This window comes from Mycteria americana, chromosome 6 (assembly GCF_035582795.1).
Source record: "Mycteria americana isolate JAX WOST 10 ecotype Jacksonville Zoo and Gardens chromosome 6, USCA_MyAme_1.0, whole genome shotgun sequence".
Taxonomy (NCBI): Eukaryota; Metazoa; Chordata; class Aves; order Ciconiiformes; family Ciconiidae; genus Mycteria; species Mycteria americana.
In genome coordinates this window covers 28,117,422-28,131,768 of record NC_134370.1, presented here as the reverse complement: position 1 = coordinate 28,131,768, position 14,347 = coordinate 28,117,422, and positions in this window count along the sequence as shown.

Below are 14,347 nucleotides of genomic sequence, written 5' to 3'. Positions count from 1 at the left end.
CAGAGGAGTCAGTTAACTCACAGCAGCTGACCCAGCCACCCTCACAGTCTGGTAAGCACATGCCAGGTAGTCCTCCTGTTCACAGAGAACATGTTAACTCCTTCCTTGTCAGCTTATGGTAGGAAAACATTATTTCTTACGTGGAGTTTGCAGCATGTAATTAAATTATTTTTGGAGAGCTTTATTCAATCAGAAATACTATGCTCAGTAAAATATTGTGGAAGAAGTACCTTAAATTCCAGTTTCTCTACTATTTGTACTTGATGGTAGCCCAGTGCATTGGCTGAACAGCAGCCTACATTTGCATTAAATGTGACTGGCAGGTATGTTTGGATTGTCTTGTGCCTCTCTTTGCACAAATTACAGATCATATAGCCAACTGTTCATTTACCTGACTATGCAGATAGATGCTGTCAGTCATTGAGAAAGTTTTTATTGATTCAGAAATGGATGTATTAACCTATATGACAAAGCCTACGCACACAGCAAAAGGTACTAAGGCAACTGACAAGTGTCCAGGCAGCCCAGAAAGCAGAGCGAGTTCTGCTCCCTAAATAGATGGCTCCAAGTCACAAGTCTGATGTTCCACAGTTCCCAACCCATAAGAACATCAATTGCTAAACACACTAGCTTTACGAGATTAGAAAGGAGAATTTTAGTTATGAGGAAGTAAAGGGACGCTGATATAATTGAAACCCTAAAGGCACACAAGATTAATTTTACTCTTGTATGCAACACCAAAGTCTCTGTAAATTGCAGTTTGCACAAGTGAAATCCATCTTGTATCACGGCAGAGCTGTTTGAACTGGTGGACGCAGACTCCAGGTTAAGGCATGCACCGATGTGCACGGGTGCAGCAGAACTGCTCCATGAGCACTGCAGGCTGACATCAGCAAAAGGTGAGGCTAATACTGAGTTTTGCTAGCTCTAGCAAAGAGCTGTATATCTGAATTATAGCAACCGTAAGGCTGAACATCAGCGGAAGATGCAGTAGCAGTAACACACCCCTCGTTCTATGAGTTCTGGATTCTCTTTTGCACCATCAGTCCTTATGGCTCAAGGTCTGGACAGCTGTACCATTGCAGTGCCCACTCTTACAGACATATCCCAAAGAAGTGACCCAAGACTAGCTCCCATAAGGATTAGTACTGTATGACTCAGCAATATACCACCAAACACTTTTTCATGTCTATATTTCAACTTCTAACATTATTATTGAAGGTATGAAATCAATGATAAGAGAACAATGAGGTTTAATTTATTTATGACTAAGCATTTAGCCAGTTTTAGGTAAATCTATGGTCAATGTGGCTTTTTTTCACCCACTTGTGGTGTCACTTGCTTTACACATCCTACACTGACAGAGCACATGGTGCTTCTACTGATGTCAGTAAGAATCTCAATGAAGAACAACAATATATGCAAGAAAACTCTACACATCAGACCTTTGCCTCCCACAGAAGGAGTTCACATCTATTCCCATGGAAATGCATCCACCTCAGAGGGGGCAAACAGCAGCTGCTCAACAAACAACTCTTCAAGGCTAAGCAACAGTTTAAGATGCGAAGAGACTGATTTTCTACCACCTTCCAGTTTACTCAGCTTGACTTCTCTTGTGCTTGAACAAAAAAGGCATATGACAACATAAAGTATTCTACAATAAGTATCACAGCCAAATATATCATCACTGGAAGAGCACCAAATAAAACAACAACTGATACAAACAGTTTGATGGGATAGATAGAAATCAGATTACTTACAGCCCTAGCAGTCTTCCATCTTCTTCTACAGCAGAGAGGTTTCCAATTAAAGTTATTTGTTGTAGTAAAGTTTGTGTTTGTGTTAAAAAAAAAGCACCAAAAAAAAAAGCACAGAAATCTGTTTAGGATTAACCCCTACCTTCAAGGTTGTGGTGACTAAAGTATTCCAATGCCCTGCCTAACACTACATGGCTCTGAAGAGCAAATGAGCTGTGTCATCTCTCTCACATGCAGGGTAAACTCACATCTGGCTAAGCAATAAGATACTCTCCCACCAGAACCTCATCATGCAACGCTCTTGCAATTAAGCCAATCTGTTTTACCTCAATACTGCTGTAGCTCAGCCCCACTGTTATAACCCTTTGTGTGGCTCTTATTTATACAATGTAATATACATTTTATAGTCGATGAGTACAGCTATTTTTTGAGAAGGGATTATTAGATCAGTTTCAGATAGCCACAGAAACATGTGAAATGAGCACAGAGGCTGAAAAATTGCAATTACATATCAAGGCATACATTAGAAAGGCATCCTCAAGGCTGTAAAGCCAAGTACTTTAAAAGTTACAAAATACTAAAATTAAATTTGTTTATGCAACTTTTTTTGGGGACCTCTTGTGGATATATGGTATGATAAAGTCTTTAATTACGTGATCACATACAATTGTTTCTCCTGGACCCCTGTCCCTTTCGCTACATAAAATTGACAATGTTCACTTAACAAGAAGCTATTCAATCTTTTGGGTTTTTTTCTATATTACTCAGTATCTTGCCCATGCCTTATAGCACAATAGTGTAGCCCTGCCGTAAGGACAGAATTATTCACTTTCTCCTGGGCTGTTCTATCTTGCTTACGCTGGCGTGCAGGTATCCCACTGGCAAAGACCATTTTAATTTTACAACACGTCCCTGGTATGAGAATGAATGAGCCAGATTGCAGATGCAAAAGTGGCTCAAGAATTGGTAAAGTACAAAATACCCCATACTTTTTGGTGTCTGGTTCAAAATGTGTATGTTCTGATTTTTTTTTCATTCCCTTCTCTTGATGACTGTTTACACAGGTTAAAGCAGAAGGTGATAAGCACAGAAGTCCATTTAACCATCTGAATATTGAAAGTGAAGTTTCAAATGAGCCAAATGTTATTGTTGCACCACTCTTATTTTGCAAACGGAGAAAGCAAGGTTAAATACCAATTTAGGTAAACTAGTGCAAACTCCTATGTGGACACCACCACAGTGGTAAAGCGGCCTTCAGTATTTTTATTACTTCTGCAACAGTCAATATAATGTTCTTTGGCATTTACACCTCAGGTTTTATTTCAGACCACAATATGAAAAGTTCAAATCACTGTAAGGATTTCCATTACCAAAATACATTTTAAAAAATATTGCATAATAGAGCAAGATTGATGTAACTTTGTGTACCCCCTGCAAGAGCATTTACTTTCAGAAGTCTCCACTTAGATCACTTACTAGGTTCCCAACAAAGTACCCAAACAAAGCTGTTCCACTTCTAGCTTTGATCATTACTGCCCTACTCAAATCTACATGAGCCCGTAGTTTCTTTATTCTCCTCTTAAAACCAGTTTCTGATATAAGGCTGTTGTCAATATATCAGTCACTGTTCCTGTTCCAAGTGCGTTTGGAGTAGATGTCATTGGAAGCTCCAGTCTTATGGGATCAGAAGCTCACGTTGGCATTGCATTATACACCTGCAGACTAGTACACTTCAGTTCAGCCAAACTGTTTTAAGACTTGCGTTTGACACAGCCCTTGATAAATGGGTGGCTGCCAGAAACAGCACAGTGAAATTCAGAACACTGGCTGAACACAAAAATTGCTAGTAAGGTAGGAGGTTGCAGAGGTTTCTGGGGATATTTTCCAAATGAAATATTTTCCTGTCCTCTATAAATTTGGCTCACCTCCCTGTCGCTGAACATGAAGACTGGCTTTAGTCATCAGTGAGTTATGTGGCTTTATACTGATCCAAAACCAGTGGCCTGGAGCTTTTCCTTAAAGATCACTTAAGTACCACAACAACGTTTTCATCCCTGCCTTCAGTCCTGGTTCTTCTCAGACAGACAGTAACAGCTTTCAAGAAAATGGCCTTTGGGTAATGGGAAAAAGAGGAAATACCCACTGTTATTAGGGATGGTACAGTTTCAAAGTTAATGATAAATAAAGTAGCTTATCCAATACTTTGGAACCAAAAGATGCTTTGTCTTTTGACCTTGCACACTTGCCTAGGCACCATCTTGGTTATGATACATTTTATTTATTTATTTTTAAAGGACGCAGCTGAGCCGTGAGAAGTATAATGCGCAAGCACATTACTGAAGCAGAAGGAATGGTGGGCAGATGAAGCACAGGACAAGGGCTCAGGAAGCAAAACTTCTGTCTTGCCACTCACTTCCCAACTATGGGCATATCGCTCCCCTTCCCTGCTGCTTCCTTTCACATCTCTTGTTTGCCCTGGTCCCTGAGTCTGAACGTTCATTTCAAAGTCAACTGATGCTGGACTCTGATGCAGTTGAAAATGTTCTGGATCCAGCACTTGAAGAGTAAACTGCATTTAGGCAAGGTATAATCAGGGATAACTCTATGTAAGCCCACAGTAATTACAGGTGAGCTTAACTCGGCCAGTTATCTTTAATTTAATGAGTTATGGGCATAAAATGTGAAGTCATGCAATTTCCAGTGCACTGGTTTATTAACAAAGGCAAGCAAGTCAAAGTCCACTAAATGTCATAACAGCTTATTGTTTGAAATATCAAGTGGCAACATCCGCATCCATCATGGATTCCATGCCTGTGTTCAAGTGCTTATATGGTAGGAAGATAAAGCTTATGAGTAGGATTTTAAGAAAACCATTTAAAGCTGCCAGACTCTGGGAGCTAAAATAGCAAAGAAAATTCACTGCTTCTCAGCACAACTTGTTATACAATTAATTTGATCTAGAAACAGAGTATTTACAGGGTAATTTGCAATACGTAAACTGTTAAGCACAAAATGGCACTCTAAGTCATTAAACACAATTCACCTTCATTACAGGCACAGTTGGGATCCAGGGATTTCTTTTTTGTGAGTGTGAGCAGAAAAAAAGGTTGTTGTCAGGAAGATGACTTCTGTAGAATTTAATCAAGTCTAATACCAACTATAAGTGATCAAAATGATGTTTGATCAACACAACTCACAAAATACTTCTTCTCAACAAGACTCTGATGTAAACTAAGCTTATTAATGCACCCAGGAATTCACCTTTAAAGTGTAACTCTAGGAGCACAAAGCAGTTAATGTGATCACAGTCAAAGAGCAATCAGGTTTCATCAAGACCGATATAATGGTATTTTCCTTCATGCAAGATAAACTGTTAGTTAAGGGACTATATCATTGTTTCACATGCTCTCTGGTTTTAATAAGCATACAGACTTGAAAAAAGCCCAGTAGCGGCTGCTTTTTAGCATGTTTTAATCAGCCAAGTAGTAATTTCTAAACTGAAGTCTAAGGCTACATACAGACTTAACTATTTTGCTGAATGGTTTTAAAGATTTAAATTAAGTTTTTCTTCCTCGGATTTATACACCTATAAAAGCAAACATATTCCTAAGGATCCTGGACCCAATTAAGTATAAATTGTCTTCCTTCTTGTGAAATCCATGCTGATTTCTACCAGCAGAAAGTCTGGATGCAAGTATCAAACAGTACAGTTTTGCCTATGATTTTGAAAAGATGCATGGGCCAATGGGCAGGTTCATTTGTGTGTGCAGTTTCCGAGAGAGCTCTCCCAAACTGGATAACTGCAACCTACGCATGTGATTTCCCATCTGTGTCCACAATCTAAAGACTAAATTCAACGTCCCTGTGACACTGTTGTTTTGTACAAACAACAGAAACAACTCTGGTGTCAGTACTTTTCCAGAAGACAGTAGGTCTGAGAGTCCTACTCATGTGGATAACAAGAAAAGTGTTTCCAACTACAGGAAACCCTCAAAAACCAGGTCAAGTCAGCCTCCTGTAAGAACTCAAGAGACTTTCACTCTGAAGTGTAAAAGATATAATGAGAAAGTAGAATTTTCTTTTCCTGATAAATGTGCAGATGGAGTCACCATTGTCTTACCTTCTTATTTGGAGCAAATATGATCTAGTGAACCTAAAGCAAACAACTCGGACTCAGAAATCATTATTAGACAAAACATTATTTGCAAAAAGAGAGAACTGACAACTGCCAGCAATTTTGATTAAGAGGAAGAAATAACTTATTATTTCCCAGCATCCAAGTGAAATACAATCCTTAGCTCCTGGACTTTAAGAAATAACAGTAAGTATTTTGACATCTTCCTTGTTTCTTTTTAATTTTAATTGAAGTAATTGAACTTCATGATTATGGCAAGACAGTTTTTAAAAAGTTTTTGTATCCTAGCTTATGGAGTTATTCATGTCTCTAAGATTTTCATTTGATGTATAAAAAATTAATAGAGTGACCCAGATTTTTTGAGAGTTCCATGTAAATTAAAATCACAGAAACAGGACTGGAAGGGATCTCAAGAGAGCACTTAGTCAAACTCCCTGCATGAAGGAAGAATCAAGAATACTTAAATCATCCCTAACATATTAAACAGTTCTTAAAATTGCTGGTTAAGGAGTTTACCAGAATGTTGCTATGTAATCCACTGCAATTTCGGAACACCCAGAATTCAGAAGTTAAGCAAATTTATTTTTGCCATCATTGCAGGCTATTGAGCATAATTATTCTCAACTTAAAAATATCTGGATAATATTTGAAAGATCTGTATTTCCTGTAAGTCTATTTTCTGTGATAATTAAGCAGTGTTTAGTCAAACTTTCCTCATATGCTATGCTTCCTAAGCCTCTTATCACTGTTGCTGCTTCCCTTACTAATTTTTCTAAACGTATACATCTTTTGTAGAGTGTGGTGTCCAGAATTATATACCAGCTGAAGCCTCAGCCGTGCTTATCAGGGCAGTACAGATACCTCTTATTTCTAATGTGACACTTCTGCTAGTATACACCAAAACAAGAGCTGTCTTTTTTTGCAACAGCATCACATTCCTTGCTTATAACTTCGACTGTAATCTATTATAACTCCTATCATGTATTCTGAACTTTGTAACTGCTCTGTTTTTGGCTGCACCTATTGATTTTAGTCTTGTTGACACCAAGCCATTTCTCCAATTTATCAAGATGGGTTTAAATTACAATTCTGTCTCTCAATGTGCTTGCAGCCAAACTCGTGTTTTGGTGTCATCCACAAATGATGTAACTATATCCTGTATTTCATTGTCCACGATACTAGTGAAAATAATAAGAGAGCTGAGTGTAGAACAGGTCCCTGTAGAGATCCACTTGAAATTCCCTAGTATTTGAGAGAATCTTTTAACAAGCTGTGCGTTCTCATTACAGTCATCATATCAGGACTACACTCTTCCAATACACGTTGAGAAAGCAATGCTAGAAAATACCAGATTCTTTATGACAGATATATCCCATCTACCACTTTCCTCTGAATCACTTACCACAGTCTGACGAAGAAGGGAATTGGATTGGTTTGATACAACTTCTTTCCTATGAACATATCCACCTATATTTTAATCATATTATTGTCTTCCGTGAAGAAAATAGTTCCTAATAAATAGATCATTTTAGAATATTTGTGGAGATTGAAGTGTCTATAATTACTCATATCTTCATTTTTCCACTTTTTATTTTTGAAAGGGAGGTTCTGTGTTCATTCTTTATCAATCTTCCACAAGTTTGCAAAATTACTCAGAGATTATTTCGGTAAGTTTCCTTCAGTACTCTAGAGCGAACATCCTCTTTTGACTTGAATCTTGCCTAAATATTCTTTAAAGTGCTTGCTCTCCTCTGCTTCTCATGTGAAAATGATTTTGTTAAAAATCTGGTCGGAACAGACCTCAGAGAAGATGGAAAAGGTGGCACTGAAAGTTTTATCTGCCTATGCCATTAGCTATTTGCTTTCCTGTTCTGTTAAAGATGTATCTTTCCTTTCTCTTGCAGTTCTCTTCTTTTACCTAATAATTTTTAGGCCACTTTCTTATTACCTTTTAGTTCTTTTAAAATTTACATTCGTGCTAACAAGTTAATGAATAACAAAGGCAGTTCTTCATAAATAGCATTTGCTATCTTCGGGATGCATTGGAGAACTTCTCTAATGCTAATCTTACTTTCCCTTGACTGGTTTTGAATGGTTCCTCTTTCCTACAGTTTATATCAAGGCATTTTGTAAGATCTCAGTTTCTGGTGACGTGCTTTAACTGACTAAACCAAAGCAGCCTGGCTAACGTTCACACTCTTCCATCGCTCATGGTTTGTTGCTCTCAGCTCTGCATCATGCAGTTGCAGTACTATAAGCACCAGTGGTTTTACACACACTGTGTAATACGTAGCATTTATCTTGAAGCCATATACTCTGCAAGCTAGTGAATATAAGAGCATCTTTTTGTTTTCCGTTATAACACAAGTGTCTTGCCCTCTCGGGTTCTGTAGAAAATCACGGTGTAAATAAATATGAAATGGCAAATTGTTCAATACTTATATAATTATATATATTTACACTAATGGCTTGTGTGAAGTGATGTAGGAACCGAGGAAACAAATTACTCTTCAATTACTACTGTAGTGATAGAACACCACTTGTCTGGGGGTCAGAGATAGTTAAAAGAAAGGTAAACTACAAGTCAGGATGACAGAAAGCGTAGGACAAAAAAAGTGTAGATTGTTCTTGCTTTTGTACTGTAGTTAAGAGTGCCACTGAAATTTTAAAACATTACTAGTTTTAAGTCCAGTTAATTATTTACTAGTAATAAAAATAGTTTCAGCTGATACATCTGCCCTAGAGCCTCTTGATATGTTTTTGGTCTGCAACCATATTTTTGTTCTCTATTTAAAAACAATTTTTTCCTCCATGACCTCCTCTCCCCACCTTGGACCACAGGGAGTGTACTAACTGACTGAACATGTGGAGGAAAAAAAGGGGGAAAAATCCGTCATGCGGCAATTGTAAGGAATCTCTTTTTTAACAGCAAACTAGAAACTTCATTAAAAACTGGAAGAACAGGATTTCTGGTACCATTCCTGCTTGCAAAAAGTCCTGTGGAAATTTCTGGGCTTTTAGTTAAAGGATAATTATTTTCATTCCTCACACTTTTTCTCCTGGAAATATACCCTTGATAACCAAAAGTTTAGTCTGAATGTTAAAGTATTTCTAAGTGTTACAATGTCCCTTTATTTAAAGGCAACCCAAGTCCCAGAATTTCTCTGCCCAACGAGCAGAGTACAAGTGTGCATAGGTAATGAGCGGACTGTTTTGTTCAAAGAGATTTCTAGAAAGTGGAGGGAAAGGAAGAGGAAAGGTAGGGATAAGAGGATGGACTGATGCTCACTGCGTTGTGCAGAATGAAAAGAAAGAAAACTGCCCTCTTCTTCCTCTCAAAAGCACCCCAAACTAAAAATAAAATCAGAGACAAAGAAACACTGCCAGAAGTGTTTACTAGCAGTTTTTAGTACTTTTTCCAAAAATTATCTGTTCACTTTTTACATATCTGATTCAACAGACTCTTCTTATACAGTAAACAACATATGTTAAATTTAGGCCCATATGTAAGGCCTAGTGATATCAATGAGCTTATGCTTTTTGTAAAATTGTAGTCCTACTACATACACATACACAATATTTTTTTCTAGAGGTTTTTAATTAGGGCCTTTTTTCAAAGTAACCAGAAGCTGTTAGCATTTGGCATTAACATTAACTGTTAGCATTTTCCACAGCCATAAATACACAGAGTTTAAAGGTCTAATTCCTCATCTACTCAGATGATCATTTCAGTCATATAATAGCTTGTTGTCCTATCCCAAATCAAGTCTGTGTAAACATAAAGCGTGTCTGGCCACGTATTCCCTGAAGTTATGAATGGCACGTCCCTGCTTCCAGCCCTGAACGCCTGTGTGATTGGCCATAAAATGGCAAGTTTCACCAACCTAGAAGTGGCTATATTTCAGAGAAAAAAAGTAATATAAATGTAATTCTGTAAGGAAAGTTAGGATCTTGGGAGTACAGAAAGGGATATCAACGTTAGGAATTATTTCGAGGGCTAAAGTCACAGTATCACAGATATCGTAGACATTGCAGACTTTATAAATGACTACAACTTCAAAAACCTCTAAATATTTCATGAACTAAATTGTATAATCTGGCCAACATTTACTGTAAACCAAATAAGTAACTAGGCTGCCCATTAATTCAGAGAGCAGAGTGTGATAATAAAACTGCTCTTAAAAATGGGAGTCGTTGTGAATGACTGCTTTTAACGTTTTAATAAGCATCATTAACTTCATATGAAAGGTTTATAAACATTTACTTTGCAAAACTTCTCTACTAGCAATAGCATAGATTTCATTGCTTGTTCTTATAGAGGTTTCTTTCTTAAATAGTGAACTGAAAGTAGGCAATGTGTAGCCCCAAATTCACTGCAAACCTTCAGACTGTATGAAATACTATAAACCTTCTCCCATTCCTGGGATCTAGTTCCAACACATGCCATATGATGGTCACTTATATTCAACGGAGCTCACTTTGCTTTGGATATTTTCCTTCTTTGTCTGTTGCACATCAAGCAAAACCTTCCTTCTCCCCTTATTTAATGGGATAAACCTATTAGCAGTCAATCATTAACTCCTAGGGGCTCAATTCAGTAAAGGAAAAATTACCTCCACAGTTGCCTGCTGTGAGATCTCCTGATGGCTCTGCAGCTGAAGAGCCTGATCAAAATAGCTTATGTGGAATTAATAAAAGGAATACATTGCAGTTACGTGGCACTTTCTTACTTTAGAATCTTCAAGTATTAATTAATGAAACTTCACAACACCCATGTGAAGCAGGTAAAGACTTCGAACGCTTCATGAAAGGATAACCGAGGTATACTGAGTTGAAAAGTGCTTCCAAGGGAAAACTGTAAATTGTTGCCAGACCCAGGATTAAAGTTACTCACAAGTAATTTGGCCTGTCTACGTGGTTTCTCTACACTTCTGAAATTAAAGGTTTTAACCACACACAATTCTCCTTTTTTTTCCTGCGTGATGAACCCGAGTTCTTCGCTGCTCTTTCCTATGCCCCTCTCCTGCCCACGCCCACCTCAGGGCGGCTGCACCGTCCATGACGAGCAGAGGAATGGCACCAAGTATGCTCGGCATAGGAGTCTATCTATATACCGTATATCCAGCATTTCCTGACGAGTGTTATGGAAACAGGAAATTTCAAGGAACACTGCGTGCTTTGTGTGCTGGACTGGATTGGAAATAATACAACTAAGTTTACTGTGACAGAATTTCTAATTAAGTCATTGCCCTTATTTGTTCTCTACAGCGTGGTCTGTTGCTGCTGGGAAGCCATTTTTATCTGCTAATCAAAATTAGGCCAGGAGTACATTTTTGCCGGTACTGAGGACACGATCCTTTAAGAGATTTAAGAAATACTGGCAAAAGTCTTACTGCAGACAAACCAGTATCAAATTAAAGGTACTTTTGCCAGTATCACTTATTTTGCTCACAGCCCCCTGTATCAATTACACTGTCAAACCCACTTTTTTTAGCCTGGTTTCTAAGGAAAAAAATAATGCAACCGTGCTACCAGCCTGTCTGTCAGTCCTGACCCTAAGGATCTTGAACCTGCCAGCCAATTTCAACCACAGCTGACAATGCCTTTGGGAGAGAGGTCTCAAAAATCTTCCTCTCCTAGGAGTTTAGTGAAAATCAGGAGTTGGTAGAGGAGAGAAAATGACCGTATTAATCCTTTCTCTGAGGAAAAGGCACGGAGAAAAGAGGCTTTCTTCATTCAGTTGGCAGCAGCTAGCTGGGTAGTCGCGTATGTGTGTGGACTGCCTGATCAGCGCAGCTTGCCAGTCAGCACAAATATATGTACTCGGGACTCGTCACAGCAGAAAGCCAAAATGTATATAGAGGGAGGACAGGGCGAGGGTGGGAGGGGTCTCAGAACTGCAGGGAGCAAAGGAAGAACGTGTGGCATCGCAATAGGGAGTGATTTTAGGAACGTGAGATGGGCAGGTATGGACAGGGATTCAGGAAATGGGGGGGAAATCATAAGCATCTTGGGGAGAGGGGGAGGAAATGGGGCACTGGGTTTATGGGGGAGACCTGCAGATGCTGTAGGCAGAGCTGTCATGGGCTGGCTTACTGAGTGGAGGAGGTGTAGGTTAATTAATCCTGATGCTTCTGGAGTCATTTATTAAATTACATGCAGCTTCTGTACTAGAAAGGTTGGCTGGTATATGCCTGGATAGCATATTGTGTAGGACAGGCTTTACACAGGAGTGGCTTTGAAATACAAGAGGGGCATTAAAGGACCTTGCTTTTTTCTTTTTTTCATGGTGGGCAAATAGGCAATGAGTCAGTTCAGCTAAGGGGAATGATTTAGTGATTGATCTAAGTGTCAGGTTTGAAATCACTGCTGTAGACTCCTTGAAACTACAAGGTCATCTAAGCCCTTCATCGTTCCAAGGAAGAAAAATTAAGTGCCATGCAGTTACCACATCTGGTCCTTTGACTGAGGCCTTTAAAAATGAAGGCCTATTTGTTCTACATGGATCTGAAGGAATCTGAGGTACCTGCTCATGTTTTCACACCCTCTAGTGTTATGTAGCAACCTGCACAACACAGATTTGTGTATTTCCCTACATCCAGCTGATAAAATACATTACAGATAGATAAAATACATACATATTTTATCTATATATACTATATATAGATCTGTAATATATATGTTACAATATGAATAAGCACAATATGAATGTTTAGCACTGAAAAATGAGAGACTGTTAATACCAGTGCTAAACATTAGCTCTCTACACTGTGTGTGAATAGATTTTTAGATCACTGACAATTCACCCCTGCCCTGATACACACGAGATTCTCTCCTTCTCTTGCTTCTTTACTAGTACTTAGAGTAACAGTATAATGTTCAAGTCGAATATCAGAATAAACTAACCTAAGATAAGCTCTGTGCCACAACGGCCATCATAGAGATTCAGCTGAAGCTAATATGATAACGTGGAGTTTTATCTGAAGTTCATCCAAACCCACACATTCAGCTTTTCATGAACTGCCATGTTCAGAGAGAATACCTTGACTGAAAACAGCCAAACAGCATTTGATCATCAGCTCTGCGCTGACTCTGCGCGCCAAGGTGGGCTGCACACTGGCCAAACATGGAGTCTAAACAAGTCTCTCACTACCGAAGGTTACCTTGCCCCTGTCTATTCTTGCTTCTTCGCACCCTTCTTCACACCTCAAATACTGTGTTCAGTTTTGGGCCCCCCACTACAAGAGGGACATGGAGGTGCTGGAGCGTGTCCAGAGAAGGGCAACGAAGCTGGTGAAGGGTCTGGAGCAGAAGTCTTATGAGGAGCGGCTGAGGGAACCGGGGTTGTTTAGCCTGGAGAAAAGGAGGCTGAGGGGAGACCTTATCGCTCTCTACAACTACCTGAAAGGAGGTTGTAGAGAGGTGGGGGTCGGTCTCTTCTCCCAGGTAACAAGTGATAGGACGAGAGGAAATGGCCTCAAGTTGCGCCAGGGGAGGTTTAGACTGGATATTAGGAAATTTTACTTCACTGAAAGGGTTGTCAAGCATTGGAACAGGCTGCCCAGGGAAGCGGTTGAGTCACCATCCCTGGAGGTATTTAAAAGATGTTTGGATGAGGTGCTTAGGGACATGGTATAGGGGTGGTCTTGGTAGTGTTAGGTTTACGGTTGGACTCTATGATCTTAAAGGTCTTTTTCAACCTATACGATTCTGTGATTCTTGTCTGTACAGCACACAGGGTACAGTGGGGTCCTTCTCCGTGGCTGAGGCTACAATGTACTGCAGGAACTGTACCTGCACTATGGTACTAATAACCACCATCGGCCTCCGGAACTGTCAGTGCATCAACTTTCCACCCCAGCAGTACGTTCATTATTGTCAGATTCTCATTTTTAGAGGAAGAAGTCAGATTCAACCATTTCACACTGAAAACTAATAAAAAAGAAATAACCCAAAGTGGAAAAATTAATTTCATGCCGCTTTAAAACTAAACTTAACAGAAGAGAGAGTAAAACAAGTAATAGCTACTTGTTGTGTTTTCTGTAAGCTACTTTGACAAGAAATCAAAGCAAGTCAGGGAAGCATGTTTCTCCAATATTGAGAATGTAGCTATAATAACTGTTACATTAGCCAACACAAATTGAGAAAGCCTCCAAATCTGTGACTTGTCTCCACATGTCAAAAGAGGCATCTGGTCCTGTGAGCTGCTGAGAATGAAAAATACAGCTTAGTGTAGGGGGAGGGCTGTAAGTGAATTGTGAACAAAGGACACAGCTATCTGAGTGCAGAAGGTGTCTGGTTTAAGTTCAGTTTAATCTTTGCTCTTGCTCCTTCTTTGTTTGAATGTATCCCTGCAGACAGGGCAGGGGAAAAGAAAGTCTAAAAGAAAGGAACATCAGGTACTGTTGAAACTCATTTAAATTGCGATCTGCAATGGATATGGACTTAGATTGCT